This window comes from Pristiophorus japonicus, chromosome 3 (genome assembly GCF_044704955.1).
Source record: "Pristiophorus japonicus isolate sPriJap1 chromosome 3, sPriJap1.hap1, whole genome shotgun sequence".
Taxonomy (NCBI): Eukaryota; Metazoa; Chordata; class Chondrichthyes; family Pristiophoridae; genus Pristiophorus; species Pristiophorus japonicus.
Window position 1 is genome coordinate 301499613 of NC_091979.1, and position 26583 is coordinate 301526195.

Genomic DNA, 26583 nt, shown 5'->3' on the forward strand with positions numbered 1-26583 from the left:
GTTGACTGTACCCATATTGCCCTGCGAGCACCATTACAGGAGGCGGAGGTGTACCGAAACCGTATGGGATTCCACTCCCTCAACGTGTAGCTCGTCTGCGACCATACACAACACATAATGGCAGTGAATGCCTACTTTCCAGAGAGCATCCATGATGTGTACATCTTGCATGAGAGCACTGTGTTTGACCTGTTGAAGCCTGAGCCACAAGGTAAATGCTGGATGCTGGGGGACAAAGGGTACGGCCTCGCCACCTGGCTCTTGACCACCCCCTATGGAACCCTCAGACAGAAGCCGAGCAACAATATAATAAGAGCCATATAGCCACATGTAATATTATCGAAAAGACAATTGGAGTGCTGAAGCAGCGCTTTTGATGCTTGGACCACTTGGGAGGCAGGCTGCAATACTAACCTGAGCAGGTTGCTCAGTTCACAGTGGTGTGCTGCATGTTGCATAATTTAGCAATCATGCGAGGACAGGAATTGCGGGACCTCCTGAGGAGAGAGTGCAGGAGACGGAGGAGGAAGAGGAGGAAAATGAGGGGGGGAGGATGAGGAGGAGCTTCCAGATGAACCTATGGCACCAACCTCCCCCCACCCCCAACACCACAGCGGAGGGCACGCAGAGCATATGCCACTGCAAAATTGTTACATCAGCAGCTCATAAATGAACGCATTGCTTGAATGTGGAGAGCTGTGTTTTGGGATCCCGATGACTGTTACCCCAAAGATTTGACACTATACAAGAGATTGCTTAAATTCAATTCAAACATTTATGTAAAAATGTCAAAAATATTACAACAATTTTTAAACTTTGCAAAACTTATTACTATAAAACTACTGTAACAACTTTAACAAAACTTTAACAACTTTAAAAACAACTTTATCAAAACTTTAACAAATTCAATAAACTTTTCTCAAACTTCAATTATTCAATTAACAAATACAACAAAAGACCCTTCACTGTCCTCGACCATGACCTCGGCCACGACTTCGACCTCGTGCTACACCACCCTCGGGACTAATTCCTCCTTTCTTACTCCCACCCTTCCCTTTCCCACTGCCCCTAAGCCCAGACCTCCCCGTGGTGGTACCAAGCCGGAGTGCATCACCGCACCTTGAGTGCTATTGCTGTCGTTGGGGGTCAGACATTGCAGGCGCAATAAATGGGCCCTCAGGATGTGATGTGGAAGGCACGGCTTAAGGGCTGCATGATGCTGTCAGCTCCCCACCCTCAGGTGCTGTCGATCCGACTACTATGGCATGGGGGATTCCGTGCCATGTCCCGATCATGTTGATTGCCGCATGGCTTCAATGGAGTCGACAGTTCGCTCCATCACGGTGATCAGACGCGACATATCCTCCGACTGTCATTCTGATAGAGCTGCGATGTTTCCGGCTATCGTAGTCATGGCCTTGAGCAACTCTCAACCTATGTTGACACTGGCCTGTGACAGATGCACCATGTCCTGATACATGTCTATCTATCATGCAGCAACCAACCTTTTCTGCAACAACCTCCGTCGCTGCGGCAAAGGCACTACAACACTGGGGCTACATTGCTGTGCACTGCTTGGTCCCGCAGAATCAGAGGAGCCATGGGGGAATCTCCTGAATACAGACTCGGTGGTGGAGGATGTTCCAGCTTGCCCACATAGAGCTGGTGCATCTTCCTCCGTCCCCACCCCCATCTCCATCTCTACTAGCTCCAGGATCAGCGGCTCTTCCTCTTCCTCTTCATCTTCATCATCTCTGCCAGGGGTGAAGTCAGAAGAGGGCTGGGTGACACCAGAGGTGGAGGCAGTGGATCTGTTGTCTGGTCTCTCTGTATAGGTGTGGTCTGAATCGTCCGAGTCTGGAAGTACAAAACAACATTTAAAAATGCTTGGCACCAGGGGACGGGTCAGGGTTACATGAGTACATAGTACAGTGACTGGTCTCAGTCTTACTTAAATGTCCACCACTGCTGCATTACTGCATTACATATCGCAGACAGACAATGCATATATGCATTGCGTTACATGCCCCCAACATTGCAGTACATTACATGAGGCCAACATTACAGTTACAATTACATTACATAACATGAGAGGACCACAACACAGACTGGATTGTATTGAACTTACCATCCTGTGTGAGTGGCACAGTTGCTATCCCCAACCAGTGAAAGGGCGCGGATCTCGATGATAGTCAGAAGCTCCTGGTTTGTGGGTCCTCCCCCCGTATACCACTGATCGACTGCGATTGCAGATGTCTTCTTCTGCAGAAAGTAAAGTAAAGCAAAAATCTTCAATCCATTTAACATTGCAGACACACAGGGTCACACACGCACGCACACACACACAGACACACACACACACACACACACACACATTAAAAAGTACTGTGTTAATCCTCTTGTCATTGCCTGAAAGCACAAATACATCGCCGTAACCTTAAGATAAATAACACCATCCGTGTGACACTGGACCTACATTTACATGGTACATGGCACATGGGGGGGGTGCATAAATAAAATCATTACTTACTCTTGCGACCCTCACCAGGTCGTTCCATCTCTTATGGCACCTTTTCCCGGTGCGTCCCATGGTACTTGTGGAGGAAACAGCCTCCCTGAACTCGTTCCATATCCGGTTGTACTCCTTGGGGAGGGGGCTTTCCACAACCACCATTCGTTAACTTGAAGTACCTCTTGGTGATATTCTCGAGAAGGGCCGGTAACTCCATCTCATCGAAGCGGGCTCCCTCAACCTCCCGTCCTTCTCCATGTTCCTGCGCTTCAACATTTTGTTTTACATTTCCATTATATTTATGTTGTTATGATTTTTGTTTTGTTAAAATATGTCTGCTTATTGTTCAAACTGTAGAATTAGCAGTTGCTTTGAATATCTTCTAACTCTGCAATGTGTTTTTAAAGTAACTGCCCATAACTGCTCCTTCTCACTCTCCCTCCCTCCTCTTCAAGTCACTGCACATGCGCGGGTGACCTCTGACCCCCAAAGTCATGGGTAAAACGCTTCTGTGAAAAAAACGGGGGGAAAAAAATCACGCATGCGCAGTTCAGTGCCACACAGTCCATCGAAAAGAAAGCCGATCTGGATTGACTACTATGTGACATACCACCCGCTCAGACCGCTGCCATACCGGCGACATAACGGCAAAAAACAACGATCAATTTTGTCCTCTTCTGTCTCAGCGTAACGCCAACAGTTTGAAATGACTCACTGCCGGCATACCGCCGAGAAATCGGCGGACCTTATGCAACGACCAATTTCGGGCCCGAGGACTTTATTGTCCTTTCTAGAATGAGGCACACACGATTCAGACTGTGGCCTAAACAGGATTTTCTATAAATTCAGCATCAATCTTGTCCACTTTGCCCATTTTATAAAATCCAAAATTTGTTTGATCTTATTTAATGGCTTTATCTACCAGGGAATTATATATTTGAAGCCCCTGCTCTCTCTGTTAGCCACACTCTTCCGAGTCTGTCAATTGCATGTCCATTACTCCACTTGCTTGTTTTTTCTCCAAAAATGTATTACCTCATAGTTATCCGCATTAAATTGGATCTGCACCTGTCTGCCTATTCCACACACCTGTCTGCCTATTCCACACACCTGTCTGCCCATTCCACACACCTGTCTACCCGTTCCACACACCTGTCTGTCTATTCCACACACCTGTCTGCCTATTCCACACACCTGTCTGTTCCACACATCTGTCTGATCGTTCCACACTCCTGTCTGTCTATTCCACACACCTGTCTGCCCATTCCACACACCTGTCTGTCGATTCCACACACCTGTCTGTCTATTCCACACACCTGTCTACCCATTCCACACATCTGTCTGTCGATTCCTCACACCTGTCTGCATATTCCACACACCTGTCTGTCTATTCCACACACCTGTCTGTCTATTCCACACACCTGTCTGTCTGTTCCACACATCTTTCTGATTGTTCTACACACCTGTCTGTCTATTCCACACACCTGTCTGCCCATTCCACACACCTGTCTGTCTATTAGTCGGGAAATTGTGTTGGGGAAATTGATGGGATTGAAGGCCGATAAATCCCCAGGGCCTGATGGACTGCATCTCAGAGTACTTAAGGAGGTGGCCTTGGAAATAGTGGATGCATTGACAGTCATTTTCCAACATTCCATTGACTCTGGATCAGTTCCTATGGAGTGGAGGGTAGCCAATGTAACCCCACTTTTTAAAAAAGGAGGGAGAGAGAAAACAGGGAATTACAGACCGGTCAGCCTGACATCGGTAGTGGGTAAAATGATGGAATCAATTATTAAGGATGTCATCGCAGTGCATTTGGAAAGAGGTAATATGATAGGTCCAAGTCAGCATGGATTTGTGAAAGGGAAATCATGCTTGACAAATCTTCTGGAATTTTTTGAGGATGTTTCCAGTAGAGTGGACAAGGGAGAACCAGTCGATGTGGTATATTTGGACTTTCAGAAGGCTTTCGACAAGGTCCCACACAAGAGATTAATGTGCAAAGTTAAAGCACATGGGATTGGGGGTAGTGTGCTGACATGGATTGAGAACTGGTTGTCAGACAGGAAGCAAAGAGTAGGAGTAAATGGGGACTTTTCAGAATGGCAGGCAGTGACTAGTGGGGTACCGCAAGGTTCTGTGCTGGGGCCCCAGCTGTTTACACTGTACATTAATGATTTAGACGAGGGGATTAAATGTAGTATCTCCAAATTTGCGGATGACACTAAGTTGGGTGGCAGTGTGAGCTGCAAGGAGGATTCTATGAGGCTGCAGAGCGACTTGGATAGGTTAGGTGAGTGGGCAAATGCATGGCAGATGAAGTATAATGTGGATAAATGTGAGGTTATCCACTTTGGTGGTAAAAACAGAGAGACAGACTATTATCTGAATGGTGACAGATTAGGAAAAGGAGAGGTGCAACGAGACCTGGGTGTCATGGTACATCAGTCATTGAAGGTTGGCATGCAGGTACAGCAGGCGTTTAAGGAAGCAAATGGCATGTTGGCCTTCATAGCGAGGGGATTTGAGTACAAGGGCAGGGAGGTGTTGCTACAATTGTACAGGGCCTTGGTGAGGCCACACCTGGAGTATTGTGTACAGTTTTGGTCTCCTAACCTGAGGAAGGACATTCTTGCTATTGAGGGAGTGCAGCGAAGGTTCACCAGACTGATTCCTGGGATGGCGGGACTGACCTATCAAGAAAGACTGGATCAACTGGGCTTGTATTCACTGGAGTTCAGAAGAATGAGAGGGGACCTCATAGAAACGTTTAAAATTCTGACGGGGTTAGACAGGTTAGATGCAGGAAGAATGTTCCCAATGTTGGGGAAGTCCAGAACCAGGGGACACAGTCTAAGGATAAGGGGGAAGCCATTTAGGACTGAGATGAGGAGGAATTTCTTCACCCAGAGAGTGGTGAACCTGTGGAATTCTCTACCACAGAAAGTTGTTGAGGCCAATTCACTAAATATATTCAAAAAGGAGTTAGATGAAGTCCTTACTACTAGGGGAATCAAGGGGTATGGTGCGAAAGCAGGAATGGGGTACTGAAGTTGCATGTTCAGCCATGAACTCATTGAATGGCGGTGCAGGCTACAAGGGCCGAATGGCCTACTCCTGCACCTATTTTCTATGTTTCTATGTTTCTATGTTTCTATGTTTCTATTCCACACACCTGTCTGTCTATGCCACACACCTGGCTGTCTTTTCCACACACCTATCTGTCTGTACCACACACCTGTCTATCTATTCCACACACCTGTCTGCCTTTCCAGACACTGTCTGTCTATTCCACTCACCACACACCTGTCTGCCTGTTCCACACACCTGTCTGTCTATTCCACTCACCTGTCTGTCCATTTCACACAACTGTCTGTCTTTTCCACACACCTGTCTGTCCATTCTACACACCTGCCTGTCTGTTCCACACGTCTGTCTGTCTGCTCCACACACCTGTCTGTCCATTCCAAACAACTGTCTGTCATTTCCACATACCTGTCTGTCTATTCCACACACCTGTCCACTGATTCCACACAACTGTCTGTCTGTTCCACTCACCTGTCTGTCTATTCCACACACCTGTCTGTCTATTCCACACATCTGTCTGTCTATTCCACACATCTGTCTGTATTTTCCACACACCTATCTGTCTATTCCATTCACCTGTCTGTCCGTTCCACACAACTGTCCGTCCTTTCCACACACCTGTCTGTCTTTTCCACTCACCACACACCTGTCTGCCTGTTCCACACACCTATCTGTCTATTCCACTCACCTGTCTGTCCATTCTACACACCTGTCTGTCTTTTCCACACACGTGTCTGTCCGTTCTACACACCTGTCTGTCATTTCCACACACCTGTCTGTCTATTCCACACACCTGTCTGTCTATTCCACACACCTGTCTGTCTTTTCCACACACCTATCTGTCTGTTCCACATACCTGTCTGTCTATTTCACTCATCACACACCTGTCTGCCCGTTCCACACACCTGTCTGTCTTTTCCACACACCTGTCTGTCCGTTCTACACACCTGTCCGTCTTTTCCACACACCTGTCTGTCCGTTCTACACACCTGTCTGTCTATTCCACACACCTGTCTGTCCATTCTAAACACCTGTCTGCCGATTCCACACACCTGTCTGTCTTTTCCACACATCTGTCTGTCTGTTCCGCACAGCTGTCTGACTATTCCACACATCTGTCTGCCTATTCCACACACCTGTCTGCCTATTGCTCACTCCTGTCTGTCTATTCCACACACCTGTCTGTCCGTTCCACGCACCCGTCTGTCTTTTCCACACACCTATCTGTCTGTTCCACACATCTGTCTGTCCGTTCTACACATCTGTCTGTCTTTTCCACACACCTATCTGTCTGTTCCACACCTGTCTGTCATTTCCACACACCTGTCTGTCTATTCCACACACCTGTCTGTCTATTCCACACACCTGTCTGTCTTTTCCACACACCTATCTGTCTGTTCCACATACCTGTCTGTCTATTCCACTCACCACACACCTGCCTGCCCGTTCCACACACCTGTCTGTCTTTTCCACACACCTGTCTGTCCGTTCTACACATCTATCTGTCTTTTCCACACACCTGTCTGTCCGTTCTACACACCTGTCTGTCCATTCTAAACACCTGTCTGCCTATTCCACACACCTGTCTGACTTTTCCACACACCTGTCTGTCAGTTCCACACAGCTGTCTGACTAATCCACACATCTGTCTGCCTATTCCACACACCTGTCTGCCTATTCGACAATCCTGTCTGTCTATTCCACACACCTGTCTGTCTATTCCACACACCTGCCTGTCTATTCCACACACCTGTCTGTCCATTCTAAACACCTGTCTGCCTATTCCACACACCTGTCTGACTTTTCCACACACCTGTCTGTCAGTTCCACACAGCTGTCTGACTAATCCACACATCTGTCTGCCTATTCCACACACCTGTCTGTCCGTTCTACACACCTGTCTTCCTTTTCCACACACCTGTCTGTCTATTCCACACACCTGTCTACCTATTCCACACACCTGTCCGTTCCACACACCTGTCTGTCCGTTCTACACACCTATCTGTCTATTCCACACACCTGCCAGCCCATTCCACACACCTGTCTGTCTATTCCACACACCTGTCTGTCTACTCCACACACCTGTCTGTCTATTCCACACACCTGTCTGTCTATTCCACATACCTATCTGCCCATTCCACACACCTGTCTGTCTATTCCACACATCTGTCTACCTATTCCACACATCTGTCTGCCTACTCCACACACCTGTCTGTCTATTCCACACACCTGTCTGTCTATTCCACATACCTATCTGCCCATTCCACACACCTGTCTGCTGATTCCACACACCTAACTGCCCATTTCACATTCCTGTCTGTGTATTCCACACAACTGTCTGTCTAGTCCACACACCCGCCTGTCCGTTCCACACACGTGTCTGTCTATTCCAAACACCTGTCTACACGTTCCACATTTCCGTCTGTCTATTCCACACATCTGTCTGTCGATTCCACACACCTATCTGCCTGTTCTGCACACCTGTCTGTCATTTCCACACACCTGTTTGTCTATTCCACATACCTGTCAGCCGATTCCACACCTGTCTGTCTGTTCCACTCACCTGTCTGTCTGTTCCACACACCTGTCTGTCCGTTCTACACACCTGTCTGTCTTTTGAACACACCTGTCTGTCCGTTCTACACACCTGTCTGTCATTGCCACACGCCTGTCTGTCTATTCCACACACCTGTATGTCTATTCCACACACCTGTCTGTCTTTTCCACACACCTATCTGTCTATTCCACACACCTGTCTGCCTATTCCACACACCTGTCTGTCTTTTGCACACACCTGTCTGTCTGTTCCGCACAGCTGTCTGCCTATTCCACACTACTGTCTGTCTATTCTACACACCTGTCTGTCGTTCCACGCACCTGACTGTCTTTTCCACACGCCTATCTGTCTTTTCCACACACCTGTCTGTCCATTCTACACACCTGTCTGTCTTTTCCACACACCTGTCTTTCTATTCCACACGCCTGTCTATCTATTCCACACACCTGTCCGTTCCACACACCTGTCTGTCTATTCCACACACCTGTCTGTCCATTCTACACACCTGTCTGACTATTCAAAACACGTGTCTGCCCATTGCACACACCTGTCTGTCTATTCCACACACCTGTCTGCCTATTCCACTCACCTGTCTGCCTATTCCACACACCTGTCTGACTATTCCAAACACCTGTCTGCCCATTGCACACACCTGTCTGTCTATTCCACACACCTGTCTGCCTATTCCACACACCTGTCTGCCTATTCCACACGCCAGTCTGCCTATTCCACACACCTGTCTGTCTATTCCACACACCTGTCTGTCCATTCTACACACCTGTCTGCCTATTCCACACACCTGTCTGTCTATTCCACACACCTGTCTGTCTATTCCACACACCTGTCCATTCCATACACATGTCTGTCTATTCCACACACCTGTCTGTCTATTTCGCACACATATCTGCCTATTCCACGCACCTGTCTGTCTATTCCACACACCTGTTTGTCCATTCTACACATCTGTCTGCCTACTCCACACACCTGTCTGTCTATTCCTCACACCTGTCTGTCTATTCCACACACCTGTTTGTCTATTCCACACACCTGTCTCTCCATTCTACATACCTGCCTGCCTATTCCACACAACTGTCTGTCTATTCCACACACCTGTCTATTCCACACACCTGTCCGTTCCACACACATGTCTGTCTATTCCACACACCTGACTGTCTATTTCACACACCTGTCTGCCTATTCCACACACCTGTCTGCCTATTCCACACACCTGTCTGTCTATTTCACACACATATCTGCCTATTCCATGCACCTGTCTGTCTATTCCACACAGCTGTCTGTCTATTCCACACATCTGTCTGCCTACTCCACACACCTGTCTGTCTATTCCTCACACCTGTCTGTCCATTCCACATACTTGTCTGCTCGTTCCACACACCTGTCTGTCTATTCCACACACCTGTCTGCCTATTCCACACTCCTGTCTGTCCTTTCCACACACCTGTCTGTCTATTCCAAACGCCTGTCTGCCCATTCCACATTCTTGTCTGTCCATTCCAAACACCTGTCTGCCCATTACACATTTCTGTCTGTCTATTCCACACGCCTGTCTGCCTATTCCACACACCTTTCTGTCTATTCCACACACCTGTCTGTCTATTCCATCTGCCAGTCTGCCTATTCCACACACCTGTCTGTCTATTCCACACACCTGTCTGTCTATTCCACACTCCTGCCTGTCCGTTCCAAACACCTGTCTGTCTATTCCACACACCTGCCTGTTTCACACACCTGTCTGTCTATTCCGCACAGCTATCTGCCTATTCCGCACACGTGTCTGCCTATTCCGCACACCTGTCTGCCTATTCCACACACCTGTCTGCCCATTCCACACACCTGTCTGTCTAATCCACTCACTCATCTGTCCATTCCACACACCTGTCTGTCTATTCCAAACACCTGTCTGCCCATTCCACACACCTGCCTATCCATTCCACACACCTGTCTGTCTATTCCACACTCCTGCCTGTCCGTTCCAAACACCTGTCTGTCTATTCCACACACCTGCCTGTCCGTTTCACACACCTATCTGTCCATTCCAATCACCTATCTGCCCATTCCACATTCCTGTCTGTCTATTCCACTCACTCGTCTGTCCATTCCACACACCTGTCTGTCTATTCCACACACCTGTCTGCCCGTTCCACACACCTGTCTGCCCATTCCACACACCTGTCTGTCTATTCCACACACCTGTCTGTCTATTCCACACACCTGTCTGCCCATTCCACATTCCTGTCTGTCCATTAAACACACCTGTCTGTCTATTCCACACTCCTGCCTGTCCGTTCCAAACAACTGTCTGTCTATTCCACACACCTGCCTGTCCGTTCCACACACCTATCTGTCCATTCCAATCACATATCTGCCCATTCCACATTCCTGTCTGTCTATTCCACACACCTGTCTGCCCGTTCCACACACCTGTCTGCCCATTCCACACATCTGTCTGTCTATTCCACACACCTGTCTGTCTATTCCACACACCTGTCTGCCCATTCCACATTCCTGTCTGTCCATTAAACACACCTGTCTGTCTATTCCAAACACCTGTCTGCCCATTCCACATTCTTGTCTGTCTATTCCAAACACCTGTCTGCCCATTACACATTTCTGTCTGTCTATTCCACACACCTGTCTGTCTATTCCAAACACCTGTCTCTCTATTCTACACACCTGTCTGCCTATTCCACACACCTGTCTGCCTATTCCACACACCTGTCTGTCCATTCCACACATCTGTCTGTCTATTCCGCACACCCGTCAGCCTATTCCGCACACCTGTCTGCCTATTCCGCACACCTGTCTGCCTATTCCACACACCTGTCTGTCTATTCAACACACCTGTTTCCCTATTCCACACACCTGTCTGTCTATTCAACACACCTGTTTCCCTATTCCACACACCTGCCTGTCTATTCAACACACCTGTTTCCCTATTCCACATACCTGTCTGTCTATTCCACACTTCTGTCTGTCTATTCCACACACCTGTCTGTCTATTCCAAACACCTTTCTGCCCATTCCACACACCTGCGTGTCCATTCCACACACCTGTCTGTCCATTTCAGTCACCTGTCTGTCTATTCAACACACCTGTCTGCCTGTCTTTGTCCTCCTGAAGTATTTTATTATCCTCCTCTCTGGTTGTCATACCACCTACTTTTGAGGCTGTGCTCCCTATTGTAGGATGTTTATTTCCCACTCTACTTTGATTCATAGACCTCGAGAATTATAGGAAGGACTCCACGTAATGCAAAGTTTAGGCTTAAACCCACTGTTAGTTTATTACACAAAAAACAACTAAAAATTACAGAACAAGACTTCTTTGAGATTGATCGAAGACATACAATCACCCAACCAGTCAGTTGCTGCTGCTGTCAGTCCGTGGAGTGAGGTTCCGGCTCCTCTTCGAGCTTGCCTCTTGTTAGCTCCGTGCCTTCTCTGTTTGCCTGCTGCTCACTTCTATTAGCTCCTTAATATATACATTTGATTATACAAGTCTCATGCTGAGTTGCTTCCAATTAATGCGTTTGGATGAGTCGTGATGGCTGTTTGGATCTATTTGGATGGCCACAATTCACACCTTATCTGTTGCTTTCACCACCAACCTTCGCACAGAATCAGCAGGGCAAAAGATAACTCCTTATCTTTTATGCCTTGCTATCCAAAAATGCACATCTTATGAGATCCTTTATTGTCCTGGGTTTTTACAGACTTGTAGTCTCCACAGGGAACTGGTTTTCCCCTCCAACCAATCAATCCATGGGCTCCTCTGCTTGACTGTATCAAGCCCTTTGTCTCGATGTTTAATCGGGTTTCGCTCCCTGATAGGTCCTTACTCTACAGTATAAATGCACACGAGGCCATGCTTGAGAGAAGGTCAGTCTGTGACCTGTCCTTTATTTCTTAGCACTCAAGTGCTGAAGGTGGGTGGAGCTTCCCCTTTTGAACCTGAAGGTCCAGATTAGGAGTGTCTCCCACCTCGTGGTCATTGTTCTCACAGTGTACAACTTAGGTCAGATTATACATCGGTTATAATGCTGGTTGAATACATGACATCACCTTCCCCCCAAAGTCTTATAGGGATCACAGGTTGCGTCTCTCTGGTGGTTTACGCTCTCTTGTAGAGCGCCTGAGTTGGGGATCCGGTTCTTGGGCGCTGGCCTGAGTGTCTGTTGTTTGCGGTGCCTCAGGCCTGTCCGGACTGCCCACAGTGACTGGGCTCTCCTCCCTTTGGTTCCAGTGTTTGGTCACCTGTGGTGGAGTGAACTCTATATCGTGTTCTTCCTCTGCTTCTTCTATGGGGTTGCTGAACCTCCTTTTTGTTTGATCCACATGTTTGCGGCAGATTTGTCCATTGGTAAGTTTAACTACCAGAATCCTATTTCCCTCTTTGGCAATCACAGTGCCTGCGAGCCATTTGGGTCCTGCAGCGTAGTTGAGGACAAAACAATCATTTACATCAATACATCGCGCCCTCGCATTCCTGTCATGGTAATCATATTGTGGCTGGCGCCTGCTCTCGACAATTTCTTTCATGGTGGGGTGTATAAGGGATAACCAGGTTTTGAGCGTCCTTTTCATTAGCAGCTCTGCGGGTGGAACCTCTGTGAGCAAGTGTGGTTGGGATCTATAGGCCAACAGCAGGCGTGATAAGCGTCGTGGTTGGGAACCCCCTTAGATTCTGAGCATCCCCTGTTTGATTATCTGCACTGCTCGTTCTGCCTGGCCATTTGAGGCCGGCTTGAACGGTGCCATTCTAACATGGTTAATTCCATTGCCTGCCATGAAGTCCTGGAATTCAGTGCTTGTGAAGCATGGGCCATTGTCGCTGACCAAGACGTCCGGTAGACCATGGGTGGCGAACATTGTCCGTAGACTTTCTACCGTGGCAGAGGATGTGCTTGAATTTAAAATGTCACACTCGATCCATTTGGAGTAGGCGTCTACGACAACCAAAAACATTTTTCCCATGAAAGGACCTGCGTAGTCCACATGGAATCGTGACCATGGTTTGGCAGGCCATGGCCAGGGGCTAAGGGGGGCTTCCCTGGGCGCATTGCCCAGCTGGGCACACATGTTGCACCTGCGAACACAAAGTTCCAGATCTGCGTCTATCCCTGGCCACCAAACGTGTGACCTGGCAATTGCCTTCATCATGACAATGCCCGGGTGCTCATTGTGGAGTTCTCTGATGAACACCTCTCTGCCCATCTGGGGCATGACTACTCAGTTTCCCCACAGTAGGCAATCGGCCTGAATCGAGAGTTCATCCCTGCGCCTGTGAAATGGTTTAAATTCCTCAGGGTCTGTCCTGTACGTGGCTGCCCAGTCCCCATTCAGGACACATTTCTTGACTAGAGACAATAGCGGGTCTCTATTTGTCCAGACTTTAATCTGACGGGCTGTCACGGGTGAGCCTTCGCTTCCGAAAGCGTCAACAGCCATGACCATCTCAGCACCATGCTCGGTAGCCCCCTCAGTGGTGGCTAGTGGGAGCCTGCTGAGTGCATCGGCGCAGTTTTCGGTGCCCGGTCTGTGCCGAATTGTATAGTCATAAGCGGCTAACATGAGTGCTCACCTCTGTATGCGGGCCGATGCGTTTGCATTTATGGCCTTGTTGTCGGCCAAAAGGGACGTTAGGGGTTTGTGATCTGTCTCCAGCTCAAATTTCCTGCCAAACTGGTGCATTTTCTTTACAGCATATACACATGCGAGCACCTCCTTTTCTACCATCCCGTAACCTCTTTCTGCCTGGGACAGACTCCTGGAGGCATAAGCTACCGGCTGTAATTGACCCTTGGCATTGACATGCTGCAACACACACCCGACACCATAGGATGACGCATCACACATTAACACAAGTTTCTTACAAGGGTCGTGTAGTGTTAACAGAGTGTTGGAACATAACAAATTGCATGCTCTATTAAAAGCCCTTTCCTGGCTGTCCCCCCAGACCCATTCGCGACCTTTGCGTAGGAGCACGTGTAGCGGCTCTAACAGCGTGCTCAATTTGGGAAGAAAGTTACCAAAATAGTTCAGGAGCCCCAGGAATGAACGCAGCTCCGTCGTGTTACGGGGTCTGGGTGCTCTTTGGATCGCTTCCATCTTGGACGCAGTAGGGCTGATCCCGTCTGCTGCTACCCTCATCCCCAGGAATTCTACCTCTGGAGCTAGGAAGATGCACTTCGCCTTTTTCAGTCGCAGCCCTACCCGGTCCAGTCTGTGTAGTACCTCCTCCAGGTTTTGGAGGTGTTCTTCAGTATCATGACCCGTGATGAGGATGTCGTCCTGAAAAACCACCATCCCTGGAATCGATCTGAGGAGGCTTTCCATATTTCATTGGAATATCGCGGCGGCCGAGCAAATCCCGAATGGACATCTGTTGTACTCAAACAACCCCTTGTGTGCCGTGATGGTGGTCAGCTTCTTCGACTCACTCGCCAGCTCCTGCATCATTTAAGCTGAGGTCAGGTCCAATTTTGAAAAAAGTTTGCCACCGGATAGCTTCGCAATGAGGTCCTCCGCTCTCGGTGGCGGGTACTGGTCTTGGAGTGACACCCGATTGATGGTGGCCTTGTAATCACCACATATCCTGACCGACCCATCCGCTTTGAGCACCGGCATGATCGGGCTTGCCCAGTCACTGAATTCAACTGGCGAGATGATGCCTTCCCTCAGCAGGCGGTCCAATTCGCCTTCTATCTTTTCCCAAATCACGTACGGCACCGCTCTGGTCTTGTGGTGTACTGGCCTGGCGTCCGGGTTTATGTGAATCACTACCTTGGCCCCCATGAATGTGCTGATGCCGGGTTGAAATAATGAGTCAAATTTGTCCAGGATCTGTGAGCATGATACTCGCTCCACAGAGGTAATTGCATTGACATCGCCCCATTTCCAGTTCATGACAGCAAGCCAACTCCTCCCCAGTAGTGAGGGACCGTCCCCCGGGACAACCCAGATTGGCAACCTATTCTCCGAATCTTTATGGGTCACAACTACTGTGGCGCTGCCTAGCACCGGAATGATCTGCTTTGTGTAAGTCCGTAGCTGTGCGTCAATCGGCGATAATTTTGGCCTCCTGGCCTTGGACGGCCACAACTTTTCAAACTGTTTGATACCCATCAGGGACTGGCTGGCCCCCGTGTCTAGCTCCATTGATACTGGGCTGCCATTGAGGAGCACTTTCATCATTATCAGTGGCGTCCTGGTGTATGAACTGTATATGTGCTCCACATGAACTCGCTGAACTTCAGCTTCCAGCGATTTCCCCCAGCGTTCATTTCTGCAATTTCTGCAGGTATTTTGCTCATCTCTGCAAACTCCGGCTGAGTGTGTACCTCCACGCCTCCAACATGAGCTGTTGTTGGAAACAAAAGGTCCCTTGCCATTCGATCGTCCCTGACTGCCCCTGTGACTGTCCTTGAATGTGCCATTAACAGGTGTTGATGGCCCCATTACTGGCCGCATTGTCTCTTGCAATGGTGTGAATCGCCGTTCAACTTGCCATTGTCTCTGTCGAACTCCCCCTCTGGGTTCGATGACATGTTGGGGCATACCCGATTGCCCTTGTCTGCCTGGAGAACTGTGTGCTGCTTTAACAATGTTGAATCTCTGTCCCAACCATTCCTTAACACAGTACCTCTCATCTGTTCTTCTAGTGGCCATGTTCGCGTGGTTTAAATCCAAGTTTCTCGTCGCCATTGATAGGTCCTTACTGTACAGTATAAATGCACACGAGGCCCATGCTTGAGAGAAGGTCAGTCTGTGACCTGTCCTTTATTCCTTAGCACTCAAGTGATGAAGGTGGGTGGAGCTTCCCCTTTTGTACCTGAAGGTCCAGGTTAGGAGTATCTCCCACCTAGTGGTCAGTGTTCTCACGGTGTACAACTTAAGTCAGATTATACATGGGTTACAATGCTGGTTGAATACATGACACTCCCGACCCCAGAAATCGCATTAATCAGTTATGAGTCACCACCTGCCTTGGGCTGGTACCCTGTTTCCTGCCCAACAGTCCCAAAGGTTCTTTTTTTAAAACCATTTCAGATGAGATTTCCTCTCAACCTCCTCTGTTCCAATGAGAACAAACCCAGTCTATCCAATCTGTCCTCATAACTAAGATTCTCCATTCCAGGCATAGAAACATAGAAACACAGAAACATAGAAAATAGGTGCAGGAGTAGGCCATTCGGCCCTTCGAGCCTGCACCACCATTCAATAAGATCATGGCTGATCATTCCCTCAGTACCCCTTTCCTGCTTTCTCTCCATACCCCTTGATCCCTTTAGCCGTAAGGGCCATATCTAACTCCCTCTTAAATATATCCAATGAACTGGCATCACCGACTCTCTGCGGCAGGGAATTCCACAGGTTAACAACTCTCTGAGTGAAGAAGTTTCTCCTCATCTCAGTCCTAAATGGCCTACCCATTATCCTAAGACTGAGTCCTCTGATTCTGGACTTCCCCAACATCTGTAACATTCTTCCCGCATCTAACCTGTCCAGTCCCGTCAGAATCTTGTAAGTTTCTATGAGATCCCCTCTCATCCTTCTAAACTCCAGTGTATAAAGGCCCAGTTGATCCAGTCTCTCCTCATATGTCAGTCCTGCCATCCCGGGAATCAGTCTGCTGAACCTTCGCGGCACTCGCTCAATAGCAAGAACATCCTTCCTCAGATTAGGAGACCAAAACTGAATACAATATTCCAGGTGAGGCCTCACCAAGGCCCTGTACAACTGCATTAAGACCTCCCTGCTCCTATACTCAAATCCCCTAGCTATGAAGGCCAACATACCATTTGCCTTCTTCACCGCCTGCAGTACCTGTATGCCAACTTTCAATGACTGATGAACCATGACACCCAGGTCTCGTTGCACCACCCCCCACCCCCCCTTTCCTAATCTGCCGCCATTCAGATAATATCCTGCCTTCGTGTTTTTTCCCCCAAAGTGGATAATCCACATTATACTGCATCTGCCGTGCATTTGCCCACTCACCTAACCTGTCCAAATCACCCTGCAACCTTTTACCGTCCTCCTCACAACTCACACCGCCACCCAGTTTAGTGTCATCTGCAAACTTCGAGATATTACACTCAATTCCTTCATCTAAAACATTAACGTATATTGTAAAGAGCTGGGGTCCCAGCACTGAGCCCTGCGGTACTCCACTAGTCACTGCCTGCCATTCTGAAAAGGACCCGTTTATCCCGATTCTCTGCTTCCTGTCTACCAACCAGTTCTCTATCCACATCAGTACATTACCCCCAATACCATGTGCTTTGATTTTGCACACCAATCTCTTGTGTGGGACCTTGTCAAAAGCCTTTTGAAAGTCCAAATACACCACATCCACTGGTTCTCCCTTGTCCAGTCTATTAGTTACATCCTCAAAAAATTCCAGAAGATTTGTCAAGCATGATTTCCCTTTCACAAATCCATGCTGACACAAATCCGATCCTGTCACTGCTCTCCAAATGCGTTGCTATTTCATCCTTAATAATTGACTCCAACATTTTCCCCACTACTGATGTCAGACTAACCAGTCTATAATTACCTGTTTTCTCTCTCCCTCCTTTTTTAAAAAGTAGTGTTACATTAGCTATCCTCCAGTCCATAGGAACTGATCCAGAGTCGCTAGACTGTTGGAAAATGATCACCAATGCATCCACTATTTCTAGGGCCACTTCCTTTAGTACTCTGGGATGCAGACTATCACGTCCCGGGGATTTATCGTCCTTCAATCCCATCAATTTCCCTAACACAATTTCCCGCTTTATAAGGATATCCTTCAGTTCCTCCTTCTCACGAGACCCTCGGTCCCCTAGTGTTTCCGGAAGGTTAATTGTGTCTTCCTTCGTGGAAACAGAACCAAAGTATTTGTTTAACTGGTCCGCCACTTCTTCGTTCCCCGTTATAAATTCACCTAAATCTGACTGCAAGGGACCTATGTTTGTTTTCACTTATCTTTTTCTCTTCACCTACCTAAACGCAGCATCCTAGTAATCTCCTCTGCACCCTCTCTAGTGCAATCACGTCCTTCCTATAATACAGCGACCAGAAGGGCACGCAGTACTCCAGCTGTGGCCTAACCAAAGTATTATACAATTTAAGCATAACCTCCCTGCTCTTATATTCTATGCCTTGGCTAATAAAGTTAAACATTCCGTATGCTTTCTTATCTATGTTATCCACCTGGCCTGCTACTTTCAGGGATCTGTGGACAAGCACTCCAAGGTCCCTTTGTTCATCTACCGCTTAATGTGTATACCTTTTCTTTATTAGCCCTCCCAAAGTGCATCACCTCACACTTCTCTGAATTAAATTCCATTTGCCACTGCTCTACCTACCTGACCAGTAGATTGATATCCTCCTGCAGCCCATGACTTTCCTCTTCATTATCAACCACACAGCCAATTTTAGTGCCGTCTGCAAACTTCTTAATCATACTTCAAATCTAAATCATTGATATATACAACAAAAAGCAAGGGACCCAGTACTGAGCCCTGCTGTACCCCACTGGAAACATCCCTCCATCACAAAAACATCCGTCACTCATTACCCTTTGCTTCCTACCTCCAAGCCAATTTTGGATGAAAGGGTTAAATACAACTTAACATCAATCAGCGTAAACTTTAACTGGCACCAAGGTAATGGGCATCATTGATGTCAGAGCTGCACACTCACAGCAGTGCGTCAGCGTTGTCACTCACATCAACGCTCTTTCAGGCTATCAGCTCCTCACATAAGAGTCTTGCAGCTATGTAGCCACCATGGACCCTTTCCTGCGGTCTGGAGGGGGTCATGGGCATGGTTGCATAGTCAGCCTGATTGTCTGGCCCTAGGTCAGCGTCCAGCCCTTCGTCATCCTCTTTCTCTCTCTCATGAGGTGGAGCATCAGTGCCTTCTGACAATTCTTGGCCCCTCCTGATAGCCAGGTTGTGCAGCATGGAGTACACGACCACGAATTTACTTATTTGCTCAGGGTTGTATTGTAGCTCCCCTCCTGAGTGGTCAAGACATCTGAAGCGCTGCTTAAGCACAGTTATTGTTTGGTGGCCTAATTGTGTTGAAAGTATAATAGCGATTGATCAGAAGCAATGATTTCCTCACTAAAATACACCTGGAGTAAAGCCCCAATAGTCCAGAGTCTGAAAATATGTCTGTTGAGATGTTCACTTCACCTGAGAAGAACTCCAGAGTCAAAGCAAACTCCCCCGAAGTTGAGGCAGCCTTTTGAATGAAGCGACCTGCGATTTAAAAAATGGCAGCCACACCGCTGGCGTTTGTTCAGAACAGTTTCACTTTCTCTGGTGGTGTTTTGGGCGAGTGATATTGTGGGCAATATGTGTGCGAGGTAGTGAAAGTGATGGTGGGCGATGTCCTGGGTGTTAGTTTCGCCAAATGTGCTCTTTACGACAAAAAAAAATGGGCGGGCGGTATTATTGAATCTCGGCGTTAATTCCGTGTGGAAAGTAACGCTGGCCGATATTATGGCCGTTGATTTCGTCCATTCTGATGATTCCGCCCAAAAAAAGTGGGCAGGCGGTAATCTTTTTCCCGGCGTTAAGCACATGGGGAAAGTAACGTTCGGCAATAAGTGTCTGAAAAATATCCATCAGTTTCCATTTTCTGCCAAAATGGGCGATATATGGGCGTTGTACGTCATTTCAGCGGTAAAATGGGCGTTAAGTGGGCGTTAAGCATGCATAAAGACCAGAGGTTCTAGACTCTGACCTTTTATATTTGCAAAGAACATAACTAGACCCAGCACTGACCCATGGGGCACAGAACTGGCAGCCTTCTCCAATTTGAGCAGTACCCACTTACCCAAACTCTTTCCTTCCTCGCTGTCAGCCAACTTCCTAACCACCCTGTTACTTTTCCTCATATATCATATGCCTGAATTGTTGTAATGAGCTTCTTTGAGACATCCCATTGAATGCCTTCTGAAAATTCATATACTCTACCCATTTCTTCAAAGAACTCTATTAAGTGTCAATGATAACATACTTTTAACAAACCCATCTTTCTAAATGCTTATTAATTTTATCACAAATGATGGATTTTAAGCATTTATTCTGAGCTGTCATTAGACTAACTGGTCTATAGTTATCTGGTTTATCTCTCCCTTCTTGACAAAGGTGTTGCATTGGCTATTTCTAGTCCCACGCCACAATTTGATTATTTAAAAAGGATTGAATAATTGTGACCAGAGCCTCTGCTATCTCCTCTCTGACGTTCTTCAAAAGCTGCCTGTGCCTAGTGGCTTATCCACCTTGTTGGCCTGAATTCTGTTAATGTTTCTCACAACCAACTCCTTTTCCACAGTTCATTCCATCGATTGTTCCATATCGTCCTCTAGTACACTTATGTTCTCACTGCCGCCACCACTTGTTGCAAACCAGTACAGTGGGGGAACATGTAACGGGATAACCAGAATCACACATCATCCACATCGAAATGCATGTTGTACCTTTCCTCACCATCTTCCTCTCTTCTCTTGATGGCCTTGACTCCTTGTTGAATTCTTGGTTCTGTGGGCACCAGTCTTGGTGTGCCTTTCCCAAGTGACCATCAGTCACATGTGAGCCTTGACAAAAAGTGTTCACCAGCTATTCCACTGTGTCGGGCATCGCAACCAAGAACCAATTATGTCCTCGCTTGACATTCACTGATGTGCCTTTCCAGGATAAGGATTAGGAGCATGAAAACTGGACTTTTGCTCTCTCCCTGATGCTGAGCCACATGTCCACAATCCAAGCTGAGAACTTCTTGTCTGTACGGCACAGCTAACCCAATGGGTGATCTGACTGATCCATCGGGGGATTTGGTACTACCAGCACCAGATAGGCCTTACCCAAAGGGCAATAATTAATATTTCTGTATACTTTCTTTTTGGGTAAAAGGAAGATTTCTCTCCCTTGAGGCGGACTAGCTGATATAGGTAATCAACACCTTGCCCTCCGTATAATGACCATGGAATCAAACAAACGAAACCTTAGGTTCAACCGGCTTTATTTCAAACAAATGGAAGGGAAGGTTCAATCGTGGAACCTTCAAAATACAAGAGGTTTCAAGTATAATTTATACAGGTTTTGGGGAGGAGATGCCCTCCTACAAAATCATCGACAGGTCTATTGCTATCAGCGGAGTTCCATTGATTTGTCGACTCTTATCAGATGGGCTCTGAGTGGTACATGCAATTGTCCATCTCCCATCACATGTTAATTGTGTTTGTTCAGTGATGTGCACTTTGCCTTAGTCTATATGGTGCCTGGTTCCAAAATACTGGCTTTCTTATCTCTTCCTCAGAGACTTCTAATCAAAATTGTAACTGCTGTCGTGTTATGTGTTACTAAGGTTAAGGATGAATTAACCATACAGTTTTAATTTGTTATAAGTGTGCTGTACCTACATAAGCAAGTGTAACATACAATAGATAATTATAATCCATATCATCACTGATTCCTCAGACCCTCCTAATACTGATTAGTTCACTACCCTCAGCATTGTGTTGTGTCTGCTCTTTGCCTGCTACAACTCTATATCCCTTACATGTTGAATTTTTATTGTTGATAAGGTGAGGGATTTCAGTCCTGTGTCACTGTGAAGCATTCCAAAGGCAGATATAGAAGTGGTTCAATACAGGCTGAGCTCCCTCTCTTATTTCCTTTGTTCAACCTCCCTCTCTCCAACAGTAATTTTTCCCCCATTCTCACACCAGCCATCTTTGCCTCCTCTCTTATCAATGCTGCGAATTCAGCGATGAATTGTGAGCACTTTTGTGCTGTGAACTTACATCTACCAGGAGTTGGGTTGAAACTATATCAAACATGTTCAACATAGGACCTTTACAGCCAGCAGAGTCAGCCAGCTTTCATCCCGTCACTCTGGCCTGGATTACAACACAAAGCTGGCAAGTGATCAGAGATTGTGCTAACCCACTGATCCATTCACTCACCTTCCCATTGTGCCTCTCCATCACCTGACCCACTATGCCTTCCTTTACCCTTATCCACTGCTGTCATTGCTTCAATCCCCTTTGCCATTGCTCGATGACTTACTATACATCACGCCCCACCTAATCACCTAACACCCTGAACCACGCACTCACTGAACATAATGGCCCAGTCAATAACCTGACCAATGCTGCACTCAGTCACTTTACTCACCAAACCACTCACTCACGGCACATAATTGCCTTACCCACTGCACCATTCAATTGCCTTACTCACTCCCCACTGCATCACCTTCCCCAGTACCCCACTCAACTGCCGCACCCACTATGCCAACCTATCGCCTTACTCAAAGTTTCTACTTACATTATACCAGTGTGATTTTAATTTGGTAGTGCTCTCATTGTTAGTAAAGCAAGGGAAAGGATTTGTCAAAAGTGCCACTGTGTTACATCGCACAGTTTCAATCTCCCTTCTCAATCCTTTGGAATTCCCAGATATTGTACGGGATAGTGCAATACGGAGCTAGTCGGAATATTGCAGAACCCTGAGCTTTACTCTTAAGGAAAAGTATAAAGAGCTAACGTACAGATTGAGGACAAATGCTGGAAATAAAAAGCACTGAAAAATCTCACCTCTTTTGTGCTGCTTCTGCAGATTTTGTAGAACGAGAAAAAACACCTGAATAATAAAAAAAATAAATCTGACATTTGCTGACTATTGATCTGTGCACATCATCAGCAGAATGAGCAAACGTCACCTCCACAGACACCTCTCTCTCAGAACACACCGCAGGATCACAACTTGTAAAGAAAGTCCATCTCCAGTCTTGTTCTGAGTAATCTGAGCATTTTAAATAGTTCCATTCAAACCAAGTTATTTCTGCAACAAAACTGCCTGCCAAAGAGAAGAAAGAAGGAGAACTTTTAATCCATTATTTTTTTATCTTTCAGTAAAAGTACAGTTAAAATGTTATAGAAAGCAAGAACTTGTATTTATATAGCGCCTTTTAACAGCCAGAGACTATCTCAATGCTACGATATAGACAATGAATTATTTTTGAGGTCGCTGTTATATATGCAAACTGCAAATGAACAAATGACCAACTAATCTGTTGTTTTGGTGTTGGTTGAGTGAGGAATGTTAGTCAGGACACTGGGAGAATGCCTTGCTCTTCAAATATTTTTAACATCCACCTGAGACCTCAGTTTAACATCTCTCCTCCAATAATGGACAACACTCCCTAAGTACTGCTCTAATCTGTCAGAGATGATCAGCTAGCAGAAGATGAAAATATTATAGTTATCCAAAAAGGAATATTAAAAGTGAAATGAGCTTACCCTGAAGGAGGTGTATTATTTTAATATTAAATACATTGAATCAAAGCAATGACACCTCAGAAGGATGCATTCCGCCCATCAAGCCAGCATCAGTGCTAACTTATTAATTGGATCTAACTACTCGAATTGAATTTCTTCGTGCTTTCTCCGCATCCCTGTAGATTCTTCTTTTTCAAACACTTATCTATTTCTCTTTTACATGATGTTGCGGTGTCTCTCAATAGCCACTTGTGGTAAAACATTTCAGACTAGAAATTCGCCTTGGACGGTGGCGCTAAACAGGTGCTATTGGATCGGCCACACGTTAAATGTAGGGTTGGGTATTCAGTTCCATTGCAAACCCCCTTAGAACAGTGCTTTGTATTGAAAAAGCTCCCGTTACACTTCTCTTCGACTTCAATATTGAGCTGTGCACCTCCCATGTGTTGAGGGGTAAGTTGTCCTTCTGCATTTATACAACACATAGCCTCTGATTTTCCACCTCTGACCTTCTTTGTATCCGTTCTCCCTCCAAAGGCACAGCCTTCAGCCCCAAAAATCAAAAACTCCCCCGAAACCCCTCTCCCAAAACCCATCCCCTAAACCCCTCCCCGGGATCCCTGCCACTAAACCTCCCCCTAAACCCCTACCTTTCAACCTGTCCCCTGCAACCCCTCGCCTGAACCCCTCCCATAAACCCCTCCCCCAAACACCTCCAATACAAAACTCCTCCCCTAAACACCTCCCCAAACCTCTCCCCTAAACTCTTCCCCTAAAACTCTCCCCATAACCCCTCCCATAAACCCCTCCCCCAAACACCTCCCCAAACCTCTCCCCTAAACACCTTCCCTAAACTCCTCCCCTAAACATCTCCCCTAAACCCCTCCCCCTAAAACTCTCGCCTAAACCCCTCCCCTTCAACCCCTCCCTTGAACCCCTCCCCTAAACCCCTCCCCCTAAAACTCTCCCCTACACCCCTCCCCTTCAACCCCTCCACGAAACCCCTCCACTAAACCCCTCTGCCTAAACTCCTTCACTAAACACCTCCCCTAAACTTTTCCTCTAAACCCCTCCCCCTAAACCCCTCCCCTTCAACACCTCCCCTGAACACCTCCCTTTTAACCCCTGCCCCAAAACCCTCTCCCTAAACCCCCCCTTAAAACCCACCCCCAAACTCCTCCCCTAAACTCCTTCCCTAAACCCCTCCCCTAAACCCCTCTCTCTAAACCCTTCCCTTAAACCCCTCCCCAAAACCCCTCCCCTCAACCCCTCCCCTAAATCTCTCCCCGAAACCCCTCCCCTAAAACCCTCCCCCTAAACCCCTCCCCCTAAACCACTCTTCCTTTCTTTTAAAGCCTCCCTAGGTCGTTGGCTCACCTGCAGTTACCAGCCCTCAGCCTTCTCCCAGTATTGCATGGTGTCTGGTGTGAAGTACTGCAGACATTTTATTGTGCAAAAGGAGCTATAAAAGTGCATGTTTTGTATTTGTCTGTGAATTTCTCTGCCGTTTTTCAATTGGCCTCGGGTGAAGTCAGTGCGGAGTGAAGGCGGTCTCTCGAAGTGCAGCGACTATTTAATCTGAAGCAGTGCAGGGAGGGTCTTACCTGGATGTGACGCAATGCTTAACGAAGCTTCAGTAAGGGTAACGAGGGGTGTGTGCACGCTATTGGACAAACTGGGCCCCAAACATTGATTCCAATTGACCTGCTGTGCATTCCCATCATTTACTGTTCTCATTTAAAATTTCTGCCATTGACACATTTGCCTTTAATGTGACCAACATGTGTTATGGTTTTGGGAACAGAGTTTTCCGACTTAAAATGTCCACACAGGATGATTGGAGGCACTCAGAGACAGTCGCTGCTTGATAACAGCCACCAATAGGCATCCGAGACTCAGCTGCACATGCATCACTTCTGAGGGCCGAAACTGCCCTTTCCACCAGAGCCATGACCGCCTCAAATAGGTGGTCACGGGTCGGTAAGGACTCACCACTCAGCTGGTGCAGAGTGGGCGCCATTTTGAAAATTGCCATACTTTATTTTTGGAGCGGTGTACGGGACCGCCCCGGCCATCTTCCGGCCCCATCGGGCACGTGCCGACTCTTTACCGACAGGCGGCGACCCCCTTTTCCGCCCCGCGTGGGAAATTGCCCTGCAGCAGTGGATCGTCCGCCGCTAGGTGCCCCCGACGGCTTTCCTCAGCGGGAAGCTTATTGTGACTGGACGGCATGTCCACCCTTAAAGGAGAGGGCACCCTGCCGCGAACACCATTTTATTTTAATTGACAACCGACTGCCAAGTTAACCCGACACTGGTGGCCATGGGTTCGGTCAGGCCGCCAAAAGGCAGCCCGGCACCACCTCTTGGGTAGCGGGCCACTGGCCTGGCCGAAGCCATCCCTGGTGGTCCAGTGGCTGCAGAGTCCGCAGCGGAAGGGCCGTTATGTTGCATCAGCGCGATGCGGCATGTTCACGTCGCGCTGACATCATCAGCGCGCGCTGATGACTTGGAGCGACGGCCATTCCGACCCATGCTCTTTGTGTGCTTTCAAATTTATTCATATAGATGTAGTCCATACATGAGCAGAGACATTGGAGATTCTTAGACCTACACACCTTCAGTCCACATTCCCATTTCTCCTCAGTCCACATTCCCGTTTCTCCCCAGTCCTGGTTCCCATTTCTCCCCAGTCCACATTCCCGTTTCTCCCCAGCCCTGCTTCCCGTTTCCCCTCCGTCCTGGTTCCTATTTATCCTCAGTCCACATTCCCATTTCTCCCCAGTCCTGGTTCCCGTTTCTCCTCAGTCCTGGTTCCCATTTATCCTCAGTCCTGGTTCCCATTTCTCCCCAGACCTGGTTACCGTTTCTCCTCAGTTCACATTCCCATTTCTCCCCAGTCCTGGTTCCCGTTTCTCCTCAGTCTTGGTTCCCGTTTCTCCTCAGTCCACATTCCCGTTTCTCCCCAGTCCACATTCCCGTTTCTCCCCAGTCCTGCTTCCTGTTTCTACCCAGTCCTGGTTCCCATTTCTCCCCAGTCCTGCTTCCCATTTCTCCTCCATCCTGGTTCCCGTTTATCCTCAGTCCTGCTTCCCGTTTCTCCCCATTACACATTCCCATTTCT